Here is a 16,821-nt window from a genome sequence, read left to right on the forward strand (position 1 = left end):
CCAGTATCGCACAGCAACGGGCGCTCACGGTGACCTCACATGTGTTTCCATGGTAGCAAATTCATCTGGAAATAGCGCAGCACTTTGATTTATAGGTGGTCAAAGACAGACTCCTGAATTACACACATTAAAAGGCTAATTTCAAAAGAAATTCTTAGGTTGAGAATTTTGCAGTGCAAGAAGATAACGAACATGGTATTTATAATTTTAATGATTATGCATTTCTACTTCTGAATTTGAAGTAGAACTTTTATCAGTCAAATGCCTAGCAATTGGAATATTTACAAGGAAGGCAAGTATCAGCACCAGAGTAATGGAATATAGTTTTGGCAGCTCATCACTGCTACTGAGCAGGTGCCTTAGTCTGCTGGGCCTGCCATAACAAAAACCCATTAGCTGGGCAGCTTAAACAACAGACTATTATTTTCTCACAGTTCTGGAGGCTAGAAGTCCAAGATCAAGGTGTTGGCTCTCTTCTTGGTTCATAGGAAGCTGCCTTCTTGCTGTATTTTCACATGCACGAGACAGAGAGATTTCTGGTGCCTTTTCTTGGGAGGACATTAATCCTATGGGACAGGGCCCCATCCTCAGGATCTCATTTAATCTTTATTACTTCCTTACTGGCCCCATCTCCAAATACAGCCATACTGGGGTTAGGGCTTCAGCGTATGAATTTTGCGGGACACAAACACTGAGTCCAGAACACCAAGGCTCATCAGCTGCAGCTCCCAAGGCCTTTGTTGTCCAACTCTGACCAAGGAGCCGGTTTATGTCACCTGAGCTCAGTGGCCTGTGCAGGTAACAGGGCACCCAGCCTAACTCCATGGAACCAACATAACTTTTAACACAGCAGTCGTGAACTGGAGATGAACAATGACAGAGTGAGCCATCCTTTTAATAAATAAATAAATAAAATTCCTCCTCTTCCATAACATCTGAGGACAGGCAAGAGAGTGGGTGTTTCTGTATGTTTTACGAGAAGGCATTTCCATGTCCTGGGTCTGAGGCGTGATGGCTGGGAACCCAACGTTCAGGTCCTCCCTGGCTCCTGGGAGGGGGCCTGGGAGGTCCTGCCTGGCATCATTGTTTTTAGGCAAAGTGGTGAGAAAGGGGCACCCGGAACACAGCCTCACACCCTCCCAGAGGGGTCAACCGTGCTAATACAGAATCCAACCGGATTGTTGAAATTAGTTAAAGGTGTCATTGTGCACAGACTTGCAAGGTAGAATAATATTATCTGCAACAGCACAAAACAATGTCAGGTATTTCTGCTATCACACCACATATGCCTTTCAAAAAATGTTATCTTCTGCAAAACAATGGACTAAAAACCACAGGGTTTATGGGAAAAATAAGGACAGGAATAAACTCTCCCTATGGCTGTGGTAAGTCCGTAACCAGAGCCTGGATAAACAGCCACAGCCACAGCGCACCTGCCAGGCCCCTCCCCTGGCATTCGCCCTTGGAACCACGGCCAGGAGATGTGTGCAGCTCCTCAGAGTTGCAGGGCTTGGAGGATATTTATTTCTAATAGAGACTAGTTTCATCAAAAATTAAAAATACAACTCCAGGGTAACCGTCTCAGTGATTATTAATAGAATCTTGACACAGAGGGGAAATTTCTTTGCACCTTCCTCAGATAGCCTGACATATTGGAAACGAATGACTAAGTCACCCATTTCTTGCATTAAAGTAGGACACTTCTGCGAGACTTTGCTCCTTTTCCTTTCTTAAGGTCTTCATATATTGCTGGGGTTTTATCTGTAATCCTGAGAAAATCCCTTGAAAGTGTTAACAAGCTAAGGAAAACCGTACGTGGATGGATAGGATTTCTACAAGCTAACATTACTTTCCTGTACGCATGAGCTAATTTGAGTCAAAGAGATGCATATTGTAAGAGAATAGACTGTATTTGGGGGGATGGTGGAGAAATAGGAAGGAGAACAGACTAAAATCACCAAGTAATAGCGAATCCCCATGACCCGTGAACACTATCTGCGCCTCACGCAGTACAGCTTCCTGGACTTCCAGACTCAGGCACACACACGTGTGCACACACAGGCACATGCACACGTGTGCACACGTACAGACACGCACCTGCACCCCTGTTTCTTTCTTTGGTGACTCACTCTCAGCCTCTTCACACACGAACACTCTTGCTCCCCGCCCTTCTCGCCCTCCCTGTCCTAGGTCTCCTCTTCCCCTTGAGCTCTACACGCCCACCTGAGCCCGTTCTCTCCTGACCCCTCGGCTTCCATCCAAGCCCCAAAGAGCTCCTTCTAATCCCACCCCCTGCGAGGAAGAGGCCTCAAACCCTTTGCTGGAGCCGCCTCTCTTTGAGAGGAGATGAAGACAGGTGTTAGACTGGAAGGGAGTTTCGGTAACTGAAGCACAGGTGCAGCAGTGTCAAGACGTTGCATCCTGAATTACGGAGCTCTGACTTTCTACAATTAAAGTGGCAAGACAGACTCCAACATTTTGAATTGCTATGAAATAATTTCCGAAGTAAGCAGAGTTCCTCTAAATTCCAGTTAAGCAAATGGGTGGAGTCCGTGAGGGTCTTTAGAAGAGGGTGGATGGGACAGACGTGAAGCCTGAAAAGTCGGAGTCCAGTCAAGTCACTGGGCGGCTCCTTCTCAGCCATTCAAGTGCCACCTGGACCAGAGACTAAGGCAGGACAAGAGCCACCACGTCCCTTTTTCTTTGGGGACAGCCACAGGAGACAGGGTTACTCTCACACTCTGCTTCTTTGCATTTCAAACCAGCTTTTCCGAACCTGCCCTGTGGAGCTACTCCACACAGGTGTCCCTCTCCAGCCCTCTAATTTACCCTGCGTCCCGCTTCCTGGAAGGTGAACACAGACATGCTAAGCTTCAATTCCTTTTCCTTCCCTCGCCCGTCATTCATACAATTTTACTCCCTTCCTTTGTAAGTGAGAATCTTAAATTCCATGGGATCCTGGTTTATTTATGTGTCTATTTCCAAGGTTAGGATTCGAGACGTCTTATCGATAAGCTCCATTGCTTGTCATTTTTCTAAAACAAATTCTGTTCTGAGAGCCAGCGGAGGGGCGGGACATGTCTTCTGTGCACCCCCTACCTGAACACACCTTGTTCCTCTCTTTTTTCCCCAGTCCTACTGCATCTTTCTTAAAACCACTTCCATTTCAATACACTTACAGACTCACCCATAGCAGGAGTAGACTCAAAAAGAATATTAAAATAATCAGCCTAAAATTTTTACATAAATTAAATATTTAAAAATAAATAAATTAAAAATAATCTTTTGCAGTTCCACAGGACAGAGCATGTTCTGTCTGCCTCTTCCACGCCCACCCACCCCCAAAGTATGTGCCCATGTGGATTCTAATGGAATCATGCTTGGTGGCTGAGTGTTCCACTTTTTAAATATGTATTTTGCAAAATACTTAGTCCAATGGATGTGCATACTAAACAACCGGTAAATAAAAGATCAACAAATGCACAGGTGGAGCCATAATATAAAAAATAATTGTATATGAAATTATTGGCATTAAATATAGATTTATTCCTATAAAAAACATAAACTAAATCTATATGTGTTGATAACACTCTTATCACATAACAAACACTGTGCACAAGGGTATCTGAAACCAAAATAGAATTTCATGTAAGTAGTAGGATAAGAAAGGAGAAGAGATTTAGGGTCATTTAAAACAATTGTCTGGCATGTTGTGTATCTTAAACATGATACCATCATACTAATACTTCAAAACAACACTTAAGCTGTTGAGGACTTGAGGAAAAGTAAGACTTGAATTCACACAGTGGATAGCGAACATTGGGGTTTTCTTGCCCAAATGTATAGGAAGACTGATGGAATTAGATAAGGTTTTTCAGGGGATGCTGTAAATCTAATCACCCTGTGAGAAAGAGTTAAAGCCCTGAGATAACAAATGATGACGTTTTATCTATAGAAACTGATTTTAAATTTCAGTTCCAAATTGAGAGGGACATTGTAAAAAATAAAATAGTTTTATTATTTAGGATTCTTTTTTTGCCAGGCTGTGAGAATTTTCTCTTATAACTTTAAATCTTTAGAAACATCAATAAGTTGTTTTCCCTTAATGTCTTTCTCCCCATTCATTTTTCCTTCCATATTAAGACAGGCACGTGGATACATTTCTGCCAGCACAGAGCTGAGTGACAGAGAGCATGAGCTCTGGAATCAGAATAATTAGGTTCACAGCCTGGCTTTACCATCTGCTGGTTCCAAGACCTTCATCTGTTTAATCTTTAATTTTCTCAGATTTACATATGAAGTCAAGAATAAGGCAAACATGTTTACATATAAAGAAAATAAAAATATTTACCCCTTAGGATCATTGTGAGGATACAAAGAGACAACCTATGTAGACAGGCCCTGGTACCTAGTAAGTGCTCAATAAATGATGGACTTTACTACTATTACTACTGCTACCTAAAATAATCTCCTTAATAAACATCAAGAACAAAATTCATCTTCATTCTAAACCTAAGGAGCAGCTTAATTTGAACAACCATAGCTAAGTTAGTTGTAGCTAAGGAAGAAATACAATTTTTATTTGGGACAGGTGACTGAGAATGATCCAACCTGGAAGTAATTTCAGTAGTTTCAGTAGTTTCCCATAGTGCACCAGTGATATTGGCTTAAATTCAGAAAAGTAAAAGAAAGTAAAATAAAAATCTGATGGACGCACAGATATCCCTAAAGAGAGACTATTTCGTATCCTACCCAAAAGGGCCTAATAGACAGCTGGTGAGCTGCGGAGCAAGACTCGATCCCAGCTGAACCCTGTTGAATAAAAACAAATCCAGGCTCAGGCAGAGAGGCTCTATTTGTGCACACTGTTCGACAAGAGACAGACTACTGAAATAAGGAGAACCCTCCTACCGTACGGTCCACAAGTGTCTCCAAGATCAGGCAGAAATGGGCTCAATTTCGCAGGGTCGCGTAAACAAGGCTAGAAACCCCTGAGTAGGGAGAGTCGTAGGAGCAGGTGGGTGACGTGATTTTCCGTCAAGGGATGTTCTTCCCTGAGTTCAGAGGTCAGCAATTCCGGTGAGACACCTGCAGGGGGATTGTTCCGTGTCTCAGTGAGTGCTCAAGAGCCTGGGGAATTGAGATGATCGGACTGGAGCTTGGCCGAGTCCAGTTCGTGGGCACTTGGTCCCGCCTGGTGAGCTGGGACAAGCAGTTCAGCTCATCATCTATGAGCCTCCCCCAAAATAGGTTTGGACTGTCTGTTTGGAGGGTCTGTGTCTTAGTTTATTTTAGTTGCTTTAACAGAATACCACAGACTGGGCAGTTTACAATGAACAGAAATATTTGATTGGCTCACAGTTCTGGAAGTCCAAGATCCAGGGGCTGCGTCTGGTGAGGGCCTCCGGGCTGCGCCATCACTGGCAGAAGGTGCAAAGGCAAGACAGCAAGGGGGGCAAACACACGCTTTTATTAGGGCCCCAGTCCCACTCTGAGGGTGGAGCCCTCCTGGCCTAATCATCTTTTAGAGATCCCACCTTTAATGCTATTGCCAGGGCAATTAAATTCCAGAAAGAGTTTCGGGGGGCAGACATTCAAACCACAGCCATCTGCGTCTGGGCTCATCTGGGTAAATGAGGGGCCTCCTGAGTCTCATCTAAGTCACAAAGGGAGTGTTGGTTCTTTGCCAAGGCCATTTGTTAAAGCACAAAGGGGTGAGGGTGGTTCTCAGCCGTCTCTCTCGCAGGAGAGACGGGCCGGGTGCAGAGGCCAGCGTGGTCACTCTGCGCCTGGCCCCACTGTCTGCCTGCTGGACCAGTCCACTGCGCCGCCCCGTGTTGCCTCTGCCCCGGGAAGGGCTCCGTTCTGAGGGTGGGAGTGGAAGACGCGAAGGGATAGGAAACACAGCAACATCGCAATGTAATGGAACAAAAAGAAGGACGAGCTCCAGCCATTCTGACTGAGGACAAGTGAGCTGAGGGTGGACATAAAGCCTGCTAAGCGCTGCAGGCAGAATCACAGGGGCCAGAGCGCAGGTCACGATGCCTCAGTGGGCTTTGCAGTCAAATAAACCACTGCTGAGAGTGTTTTTTGTTTTGTTTTGTTCCCCATTTGGGGCCTCATTTTTCCCCTAGACGTTATGTTTCATGGTGGAACAATTCCTCCCCCAGCCGTGGGACCCCACCCCGCTCCACCCCTACAAACACACACCTCCCCGGCAGCTCAGAGACATCCCACCGAGACTGGCTGTGGGAGGGTAAAGTGGCTTCTGTCACAATCAACCGGGGACTTCTCTATGTCCCTGGTGAAATCGAGGAAGGCAAATCTCAGCTTGGGCCTTCACAGAAAGATCCTCCAGGTGGAGAACCGTTTCCTAATGAAAGTGATGGAAACTCAGTCGCTTTGACATTTAAAGCTAGACTGCACCAAGCTCTGGAATTGTGATGAAGGGAATCTTGTCCTGGCAGGCAAGAGGGATTAGATCAACAGACTCTTAGGGTACCAGAGAGAAGCAGTAATTCTCTTTGATGCTTTCTTAGGCTGTTCCCTTACTAACAGGGGCGTGCATTACTTGCAAAATTCTAGTAGTTTCATTTTTTTTTCAGCATAAGTGAAGCATTTTATGAGAAAATGAGACAAACTTCATTACTAGCTTTCTTTCTAAGCTAAGCAACTCTTTGCATCGGATGGTTTAACATTTCAGGAGCTGTGGACCATCTCCACCGAAAAATGAAAACACGACTGTACACAATCTTATATACAATTTAAATAGTCATTTAATCACCTGGAAAACATCATACATAGAAGCACTGTGCATAGAACTGGGTTAACATCTCTCTTTCTATAATATTTTGCATCTCTTCTCTGTCGCTCATCTGGAAGGTTTTCTTAGATCATCACAGTTTTTAATATTTTGGGGGAAGATATTTTATTACGATGTTTACCAGCATTTCTCAATCAATCACAGGCATTTTCACAAAACCACTGTAACTGTTTGAAATCTACAAGATTTCACATCTGCCTTAGAGAAGCAGCCAGTCCAGTGAACATGTTGACATGGATCATGGCTGTGGGCAGGTCACCCACTTCCAAGCCTCATTTCTTTGGGTAGAAATTGTCATTCCCAGCACTGAGGTTATCAGGAAGCCAGAGGAGGTCATGAGCACAAATCCAAAGTGTAGGTGTATTACACACCGGGTTGGATAAAACACTTAGCACACAATGAGAACTCGGAAAAGGTTTACTGAGCAAATGTGAGGAAATGACTCTTCTCCTTGTGTCTCAGTTTCCTCATCTGTAAAAAGAAGGGATGATCCTGTTTGATCTCTTGGGACACTACTAATTGGATTTTTGTCTCATTTAAAATAATAGCCATGCTAGCATTTTGCTGTTAAACAGGCTTAAATCCACGGTCTTGTTGGCTGCCACAATCACAGTTACATTAGTCACATTAATTCACATCCTGATGTCTGCGATGACAAATCAATGTGAACGACTTCCAAATCTCTTTGTTAATAAAATTGGAAGAAATTACTGATGTTTGTACAAACTATTTAAACAGTGTTTTCCTATATAATAATTTATTCTACTCTCAAAAGGGCCTTGGTGGTGGATTGGACATGTGTTATCGGCACCGTAATTACGAAGCCGGAGAAATTAAGAGGAAGTGACATTAAGCGATTTCCCAAATCCTCCCAGCTTGTCAGTGGACACCAGTGACCTGGCCCTGGATCTGCTTCCTCCCGGTTCATTTCCTGCCCTCAGCCTCTCCGTGGTGTGGGTTGGGCACTAGCTCCAGGTTAGCTCTGATTTGTTCTCAGCCTTGATTTTCCCAGCGAGCTAGAAAATACTACCAATGCCCAGCACTGCCCGAGACATCCAGTTGCCAGCCGTGAATCTCCACACAGAGCAAAATGCCACAACCATGCTGACAGGGGTGGACCTAGCCCGTAAGTGAAGAGTCAGCCTCTGTTCCCGATTAACATGGTTATGCGGTCACCAGAATGGCTCCTCATCCCAGACTTAGTGGGATGATAGGGTCCCAGGTGAGTCCAAGGTGAGCCTGAGCACTATACTCTGTAATGAAAGATCCCACACAGACATTCCAAAGCCTCCACGGCATGGCTCTGCCCTCTGCTTTTGCACAGTGCACAGCAATACCCTCCAGCCTGTACATGCAAGCAAAAGTTTGGTCACAGCATCCTCTGGGGCCATTCCCTGGGGAGCAGTAGATCCCTTCTCTACTCCCACAACACAGCAGTCCTGGCCATGAAGACCTACGTTAGCATCAGTACCATTTTCCTCGCTCAGAAACTCAGCCTTACTCCACGTTTCCTTTGGTTTGGTGTCTGAACTGCCAGCCTTGCGTGGACGAGGAATGAGAGGGGTCACGGTGGGCTGTGCCGGCTCCCCCTGCCTCACTGTGCCAGGTCCCACCTCAACCTGCTCCCCCCCCTGAAGCTGAGCCCCCCGTGGGCCTCTGTCTCGACAATGAGCAAATCCCCGGGATGTCCCCACTTCAGCTCTCCTGAGACTTGTGAATAAAACGTTCCCCATGTCGGTAGGACTTAACACAGAGCACCCTCTGTTTGAAGAAAAGCAAACCTTACATCACAGAGCGTAGGTTCACAGATGGCAAACGCCTGCCGAAGGCACGCAGGACCCCTGAGCACCCGTAGATGCACGAGGTGCAGTTGTCCCATTTTACAAATGTGGCCATGTAAGACAAAAAAATGAATAAATAAAAAAAGTGATTTGGAGAGATGAAATAGTGGCCTTCGCCGTCATTTTTTCTCATAGAGTTTACACGAGCTTGACAACTCACACAGATTTTGCTGGGAGGATGGAGGAGCACTGAGCGCATCACTGTTAGGAGTGGGGGCTGCAAAGACCATTGCAGCAGCCTGCAGGGAGGGGTGGCCGGGACTCCTATTCCTGTGTCACTTACCCTATTTCCTTTTGCATTTTTAACCTCTGACACAGCACGATTTGGGTGACCTTGCCAAGCAAATGATACAGAGTCAGTAAATACAAGCTTAAGTGTAGCAAATTTGGGTCCACGCTTAAAACAGATTTTTAAAAATTCTTCTCACCAAATATAGATTTGCTTGAGAATTCGTCAGGTAGGTATCTCTCCACATCTGTGCATCTGTTTTCCTTTTGTGCCAGAATATTCTTTCTCCTTGAAGCCTGTACTTCACGCTCATCCTTCCTGCAGCCTGGCCCAAGGTCTTGGCATATCAGAGTATCTTCGGCAGAGTCCCTGGAGGCAGCAGGAAGCGATGAACAAAGGCTGGACCTCAGACTTCAGTTTCCATCCTGTTTCTGACAATTACTTATGAGAGGCAGGGCACGTAAATGAATCTTTCATAGCCTAAGTTTCTGCATAAGCACATGCCTGACACAGGTTCGTTACTAGTGTGCTCTCTCTTCTCCCACCCAGGCAAGAACCTTGCCTTGTGCCCTTGAATTACAGCGCTAATTGCAGAATCCTACACCTTTCAGACGCTCTTGGTGAGGGATGGAATTACTGTTGCTGTCGATGCCGCGGTAGCAATCACCTCCTGTCCTGGCTCCCGCTGCAGCACTGCTGCACATTTAAAAGGATAATCCAAGAATTGACTGTTTTGCAGTAATTCAAAGGATGATAACTCGCTTTTTGTAAAGAAGCTTTTCCAATAGGAGAGATTTTGCATATACAATTTCAGGAAATATTTTAAAGGATCTTATTTCAATCAATAAGAAAGAAAGGACAATCCTTTGGGGGATCAAAAAACAAAGTCCATTTAAACTCAGAGGCGAAGCTGTAAAGAGTGGAGAGAAAGGGAGCTAGCCTTCTATTTCTTTTCAAGTTCAAATTCAGCATTTTCCATATATTGTCTTAATTAATGCTCACAGCAAGCTTATGAATTAGAAAACAGATACTCTCTCAGGGACCAGGCGATCCATTGTTGCACTCGGGTAAATGCACAAAGCCACGCAGCTAGCACATGGAGGAACCGGGACATTAACTCGGGTTAGTGAGAATCCACATTCTGCCTGCAGGAGGAATTTCTCCATATATGAGATGTGAACAATAGCAGGCAGATAGGAGTCCAGGTAGAAGAAACAGGCCTCGCAAGGGAAATCCCAAGTGGCAGTCTCATCAGTCCTGGTCCCGGGCACCCATCTTGCTCCCTCACTACCCGGCTTTGCCCAGCGCCCTGCTCCTGAGGGTCCTGCCTTCTCCATGAAAGGTCAACTTAGATGACAGGAGCTGACCCTCCCACGTCAACCCCACACAAGGGTCTTCAGCACATACGATGCTCTTAAACCCCCAAAAGCCTCCCAGACTCAGAGGACACGACTCTACTCGTAAGAGTTCAGACATACTGACAGTCAAAGAGATCTGGAGACTTGAAACATATGATATGTGGGCAACCACATGATCTGCCTAACTTTAAGGTCATTCAAGAGAGAACTGGGCAAGGGAAGAGGAAAGGAACTCACCGGTGGAGGATAAAGAAAGACGGAACGATGCCCAGGTGTTCTCACGTCCTTCCAGAGAGGCCACCTGCTTGCGCTTCTCGTCTTCCCCAGTCCCCCTCCGCCCCCCGTGCACACCCTGAGGATCCCACTGAGGAGTTATTGTGCACAAAACCTTCACAAGAAGAAATGCCAAGAAGAAGACCTAGCACATTCCAGTTTTTTAAAATTAATTATTTTTTAACTTGTACAAATGTATGGGGTACGTGTGAAACTTTGTTACATATAAATGATGCAGCAGTGTGAAGTCAGGGTATGCAGGGCATCTATCCCCCGAGTACAATCCATTTGTTGTGAGCTTTAGTCACCCTACTCTGCAATCAAACATGGGAACTATCCCTCCTATCTAGCTCTGTGCTTGTGCCCTTTGACCCACTTCCCTTCATCCTCCTCCCCACTCGCCCCTACTCACCCTCAGCTCCTCTCTCCGGTGCAGGGAACCGGCGGGGCCCCCAGCTCACAGACGGTCTGCTGTGCATCTCGCTGACGGAATGAAGAGCCACCAGCACCAGAAGGCCAGTTTCCGGGTGCAAGTGAGGCTGTCCTCTGTGTTTCAAAACAGAGTGGAGGAAGGAAAACACTTCGGTTACACATTTTCGCAGCATCAGGGCATTGTCAAGTGAGAACAAGGCACCACCGGTAAGGTGGAATTCACACATCGGTGACGTCACCATCACCTCCTGGCATCTGAATTTAAGACACTTGTGGATAGAGTAATTATTTTGAGTTTTGTGATCACTGCACGGCTTCGCTGACTTTTTATGAAGAAAGTATAAAACATTAATATTGTTCCAGTTTACAGATGAAGATCGATGCAATGATTTGTATTCCAAAGTTGCAGAGATAGTGTGTGTGTGCCGGCGTGTGTGTGTGTGTGTGTGTGTGTGTGTGTGTATTGTGACAGCTCCTTTGCAGACCATTCTGGCAAACAAAAATCTTTATATTTTGATTTTGGAATGCCTTTCCTGCACAGAGCTCACCAAACTTACACAGAGGCCTGACAATAGATGGTATTTCATATAAGAAAAGGAAAAAGGATGAAACAGAGGGATAGAAGAAAGGAAAGAATCACAGAATTTTAGATGTAGCATAATTACTGGCCCCAGCCCGGTGTTTGACAGATATGAAAACTGAGTCATAGAAGAGAAATAGTTTTTTCCCGGAGGTTGAAAGAATAGAATGGAGCCTCGTCCTTCTGAAATTCGGTCCCAATGGGGAATGCTGATGAGTGGAAACCCCTGGGAAAGCCACCGATCTCTGGTATTCCTGCAGTCACTAAAGGCAGGTAAGCATTCAGCTGTATCTTTTTTTTTTTTTTTTTGAGACAGAGTCTCACTTTGTTGTCCAGGCTAGAGTGAGTGCCGTGGCATCAGCCTAGCTCACAGCAACCTCAAACTCCTGGGCTTAAGCGATCCTCCTGCCTCAGCCTCCCGAGTAGCTGGGCCTATAGGCATGTGCCACCATGCCTAGCTAATTTTTTCTATATATATTTTTAGTTGTCCAGATAATTTTTTTTATTTCTATTTTTAGTAGAGATGGGGTCTCGCTCAGGCTGGTCTCGAACTTCTGACCTCGAGCGATCCACCCGCCTCGGCCTCCCAGAGGGCTAGGATTACAGGCGTGAGCCACCGTGCCGGCCTCACCTGGGTCTTCATTGCAATATTTAGTGTTGGGGAAGCGATCGAGGAGCCCCCACCCCCTCCCAGGTCCGCTGACCTGCAGTGTCAGGCTGCACTGACAGCTATTCAAAGCATCTCTGCCTGGGGTGTTCTTTGCCGCAGGAGGAAAACATTATTAATGAACATTCAGAATGTCACTTCACCTAGTTCCAGATGAGCTTTTCAAGCTCGCTAGTGCTCCACCAGCCTTGGGAAAGAGCCAGGTGTGCGGCAGCCTTTCAAGTTGATCTTAAAAGTTATAGTGGATAAAACCTGCGGCTTTCCCACGTGGATTCCTGCTGGATTCACCTTGAGACAGTCGGGGAGACGTTGACTGAATGTGTTTTTTTTCCTTACCAGAATCCAGTTGGTAACTCTTAAAATACGGATCAGAACAGATGGAAATGCCTTCCTCCAACTGGGTTTCTTCTTTGCTTCTCTTCCTTTTCAGAGATCCACTGGATCTCCGGATCTCAAAAGGAAAATGATATTTCTGAGGACTGACTACCTACCAGGCACTGGACATTCCAACAAGTCTGTGAGGGAGATCTCATTATCTACATTTCAGACAAGGAAACTTACACTTCGATTAAGTTTTTTTTTTTTAAGTTCCCTTGTCTGGAAAATGGCAGATATGGGATTCAATGTAGGTCCTTTAGGCTCCAAAGTTAATGTTACCTCCTATACCCGTGGTTCTCACAGTGTGGTCCCTGGACCCTTCAGTGTCAACTTGCAGCTGGTTAGAAAAGTACATTTTTAAGGTCCATCCCAGACAGTCTGCATGGGGGTCAGTAATCTGTACTTGAACAAGACACAAGACTTCCAGGTCACTGTGATGCACATGAAAGCCTGCAGTTCACTTTGTGCCCCTTCAACTGGGCAACCTAATTTCAAAAGGAGAGAATTCACACTTTTTTATTCTTCCCAATAGATGATTTTTCACATGTTATCTCCTGCCTCAGTCTATTTGTCAGGTTGGTTTGCTACATGCTAATGCCATATGTGTGTGTGTGTTTATACACACACACATATGCTAAAGGTATTGATTTATTTAAAAATGGGAAATTATTTAGCATTTACTTGTAATAAGTCAATAAGAATAAGCTATAAGAATCTAGATTTATGTAAACAGTTGCAAATGCTCATAGGTTCTCTGTTTTTGCTTTTCTTGAATTCCCTAGCAAATGGTCTATCGTGGGGAATGTTCCATGCGCATTTGAAAAGAATGTGTATTCTGCTGCTATTGAGTGGCCTGTTCTATAGACGTCTGATTCTCTGTTCTTTTACAAAGCAACACTTGGAGCACAGAGACCAGTGCCTGTGAGAACTCTGGAGTCAGGTATGGAAGCTGTTCAGTCTGGCAGGGGCAGGAGGGTGGTTTTCAAGTGTTGATGCAGCAAAAGGCCTGAGTGTAATTCACCTTCTGGCTCTTCCTTAGTAAAATGTGACCTCCTGCAAATTGCTCGATTTCTCAAAGCCACCATGTCCTTATCTTTGGAAGCAGGGTAATAAACACAGTCATGGTATCGAAGAGGTTATGTGTCAAATGCCTGTGCAAACACTAAGTGGTTGTTTTGACTTCTGCTTTCATTCCTGAAGTTCTCTCATACTTCTTGCTCTCCCAAGGTAGGCATTGCATCGAGGGAAACTTGAATCATACTGACCCTTCTATTAAGGAAAGGATTTTGTTTAATTCTTTAGTTGCCATCACTTTTTTTGTACATTACATTAAACAAGCGAAACAATGTCACATGTAACCATCATGACAACATACCATATTCTCTCAGATTTTCACACATGTCTAGCTAATTACCATTCTCATTTGTACATCTTTTTTTAAGTTCTAATTTTACCTTAAGTATCATGTACATATTTTCTGTCCCCCTCTTCCAACAATGTAACTTAAAGTGCTCTCTCCCTCTTCAGCTGCTGCGTGTTTTAGACGTTTATGTTCACATCTCTCCAACTGAGTCTTAAATTAGTTGCTACCTGAGCTTAGGGATGTCACGATCCTTTCCAGCATGTCACTGCCTCTTTGCTTTTTAATCATTGCGCTGCTCGACTTTCTGGCTGGGCCCGAGTGCCAGTAGTATTTCTAATGCTGCTTAGCCAGGTCCCCAGGCTGTGGAGGGTGTGACGCCCAGGTGGGGAAATGGAGTCAAAACCCAAGTGCAGAAGCTGTGTTCCAAGCCCTGAGGCCAGTGCAGAGAAGCAGCCGCAGGGCTGCCCGGTGTGAAGTCCTGGGGTCCCGTGCTCCACTTTAATCCCATTTGCTTAGCTCTGCTTTAAGTAGCACACACTAGAATTCTGATACAGACCAAGGCTTTCACGATCATTTAAAAAATCAGAGGGTGGGGGAGGCCTGCAGTAGCCTAACACTTGGCGTCACGTACAGCCCGATTACATGAGAAGTGCAAGAGTGCTCTGGAGGGGCTTCCAAAACCAGGTCGGGAACTACAGATTAGGTCAGAGATAAGACCCAGGTACCACCGGTCTCTCTGCAAACACCAAACAAGAAATGCTTGACACTAGATGGCAGCAGTGCCCCATGTTTTCCTTCCAAATTAAACCAGCCATGAGCTCTTGGCGGGGGGGTGGGGTGCGAATCACAGAACTAGTGCACAAATACAACTGTATCACAAAATCAGCCTATTTTATTTGACAGGTGTTTCCAACCCTCCTCATATTTATGATCAGGAAACAATTTGGTATGAATCATTGTAACTCTCTAATATATGATCTGGCCATAGAAAATGCCCCATATAAATAACACCAAAAATGAGAGTGGTTACAGGATATTGGGACCACTAATTCTCAGTGATGTGGATCAAATAGTTTATTTGCACTCTGGAGAAAGGAGGTGGTGTGAAAGGTTTTCCAGCAGAACACAAGGAAGGGAAAGTTCAACCTTGAACATGGAGCCTGGGGCCTGTCACCAAGTGCGTGAAGGTGTTCAGTTTCTCAGGTGACATTCAATGTTCCTGAATGGGATCCTAATAAGGTGAAAATCTCCCATGAGTCCTGGCCCAGGAGGGTTAGATTTTGGATGGCAGAAATCCTTCTTGGTGACACGAGTCATTAGGAATGGCAGTGCAAACACAAGACACCATTTCTCAAGGAGAAGTCAGCTCTTTAGCTCCTGAAAGAGATCAATTTTTCCCGATGAGGAGCTCGAAATGAACTATTGGAGCACTTAATGGGTCTTGAAAGGCATTTCTGTTCACTTGCTGAGTTACAGATACCCTCTAGAGTCTGATTTAAAATCACAGAGGGGGCGACCCTCTCCTTCACAAGCTTAGTTCAGCCTAAAGAACAGAACTCAGCATTTCCACTGGGAATTTCCTGGTGATTAAACCTCTGAGCCTTCATAGTCCCCCTACAGGGACAACAAAGGCCGGCTAGAACTCTGCACTGTGGATAAGCCAATCATATCCAGGCCTGCAACTCTCAGAGAAGCAAATTCAGCTCTCATATTTGGAAGCTCTTATCTCTATGAGAGAGGAGAGTTTTGGTAGTGGCTCTAGTTGCTCTCCATAGGTTCCGAGGGGAACAAAAAAGTCATGCTTTGGTGCTTACATTCCAAGAGAGTAGTCTTCCATTTTGTGGATCCACCATAACATTCTTATGTAGCCCAGAGACCACAGGGGTGGTCTTAATCTAAGAAAATTAAAGGAGGGATATAAAACATTATGAAGCTATCAATCTATTTAATCCCCCAAACGTACTGAGATGAAATGGAAATGCAGGTATAATGAAGCAGTGAGCAGTTGCCAAAAATGGGCTCTCTACTCTACCACAGTCGTTCACTGACAAGTGCGATACAGTGTCTAGTTAGTGTACGCTAATGTCTCCAGGAGTGGAGTGTAATCCTCTTTTATTACCTTGTGGGATTTCCACATCCTGGTCTCTGCAGGCCTTTAAAAAGACTAAACCTTTTTGGTCAAGAATGGGGAATTCTTTAAATGTCCCTTTGTGAAAACTAGCATTCACTTGTTTGGATTTTCTATTATGGTACCACTTTTTCCCTAAAATGTCTTGCTTTACACATTCCCCAGAAATTGAAGGAATACCTCCTCTATTTGGGGAGCTGGGTGAAATCCAATTTATTGTAGCAACCACTGCTATTCTAGAGCTCTGTTCTCTCTCTGCTAGCATCATCGTTTTGCAGAATCAGGGAGAACCTCTGTCTCTCCTCTCTTAAGGTCCCTTCCCAACCCATTGAATTTTATATACAGCTTCACTGGAAGGTGTGACAACAAGCCAGCTCTCATCATCAGACCATAATATTAATTCTAGGGACTCTTCCTTACTTTGAATTGCGTTTGAACCTGAAGTTATGCGTGGATAACCCTAACACAACCCCAAGTCAATAAATTCAGAAATTTTTGTAACTCCTTGCAAATAGTCATCTTGTTAATTTCCAAAAAAGTGTGTATGTGTGTGTGTGTGTATTTTTTTTCCTTCCTGGGAATTAGAGGTTGTGCCCTTTCTCTTTCCACCTGCATTTCTGCTCTAAGTTATGCAGGGGCTTCTCTCTGGGCAGCAAAAAGCGAGATCAGTAGCTGGAGGCCGGCCTCTGCCCTTACAGAACCCCCCCCCCCCCCAGTTTGCTGGAGTTGCCTGGTGTCATTGTTTCTGC

This window comes from Lemur catta, chromosome 22 (assembly GCF_020740605.2).
Source record: "Lemur catta isolate mLemCat1 chromosome 22, mLemCat1.pri, whole genome shotgun sequence".
In the NCBI taxonomy this organism is placed as follows: domain Eukaryota; kingdom Metazoa; phylum Chordata; class Mammalia; order Primates; family Lemuridae; genus Lemur; species Lemur catta.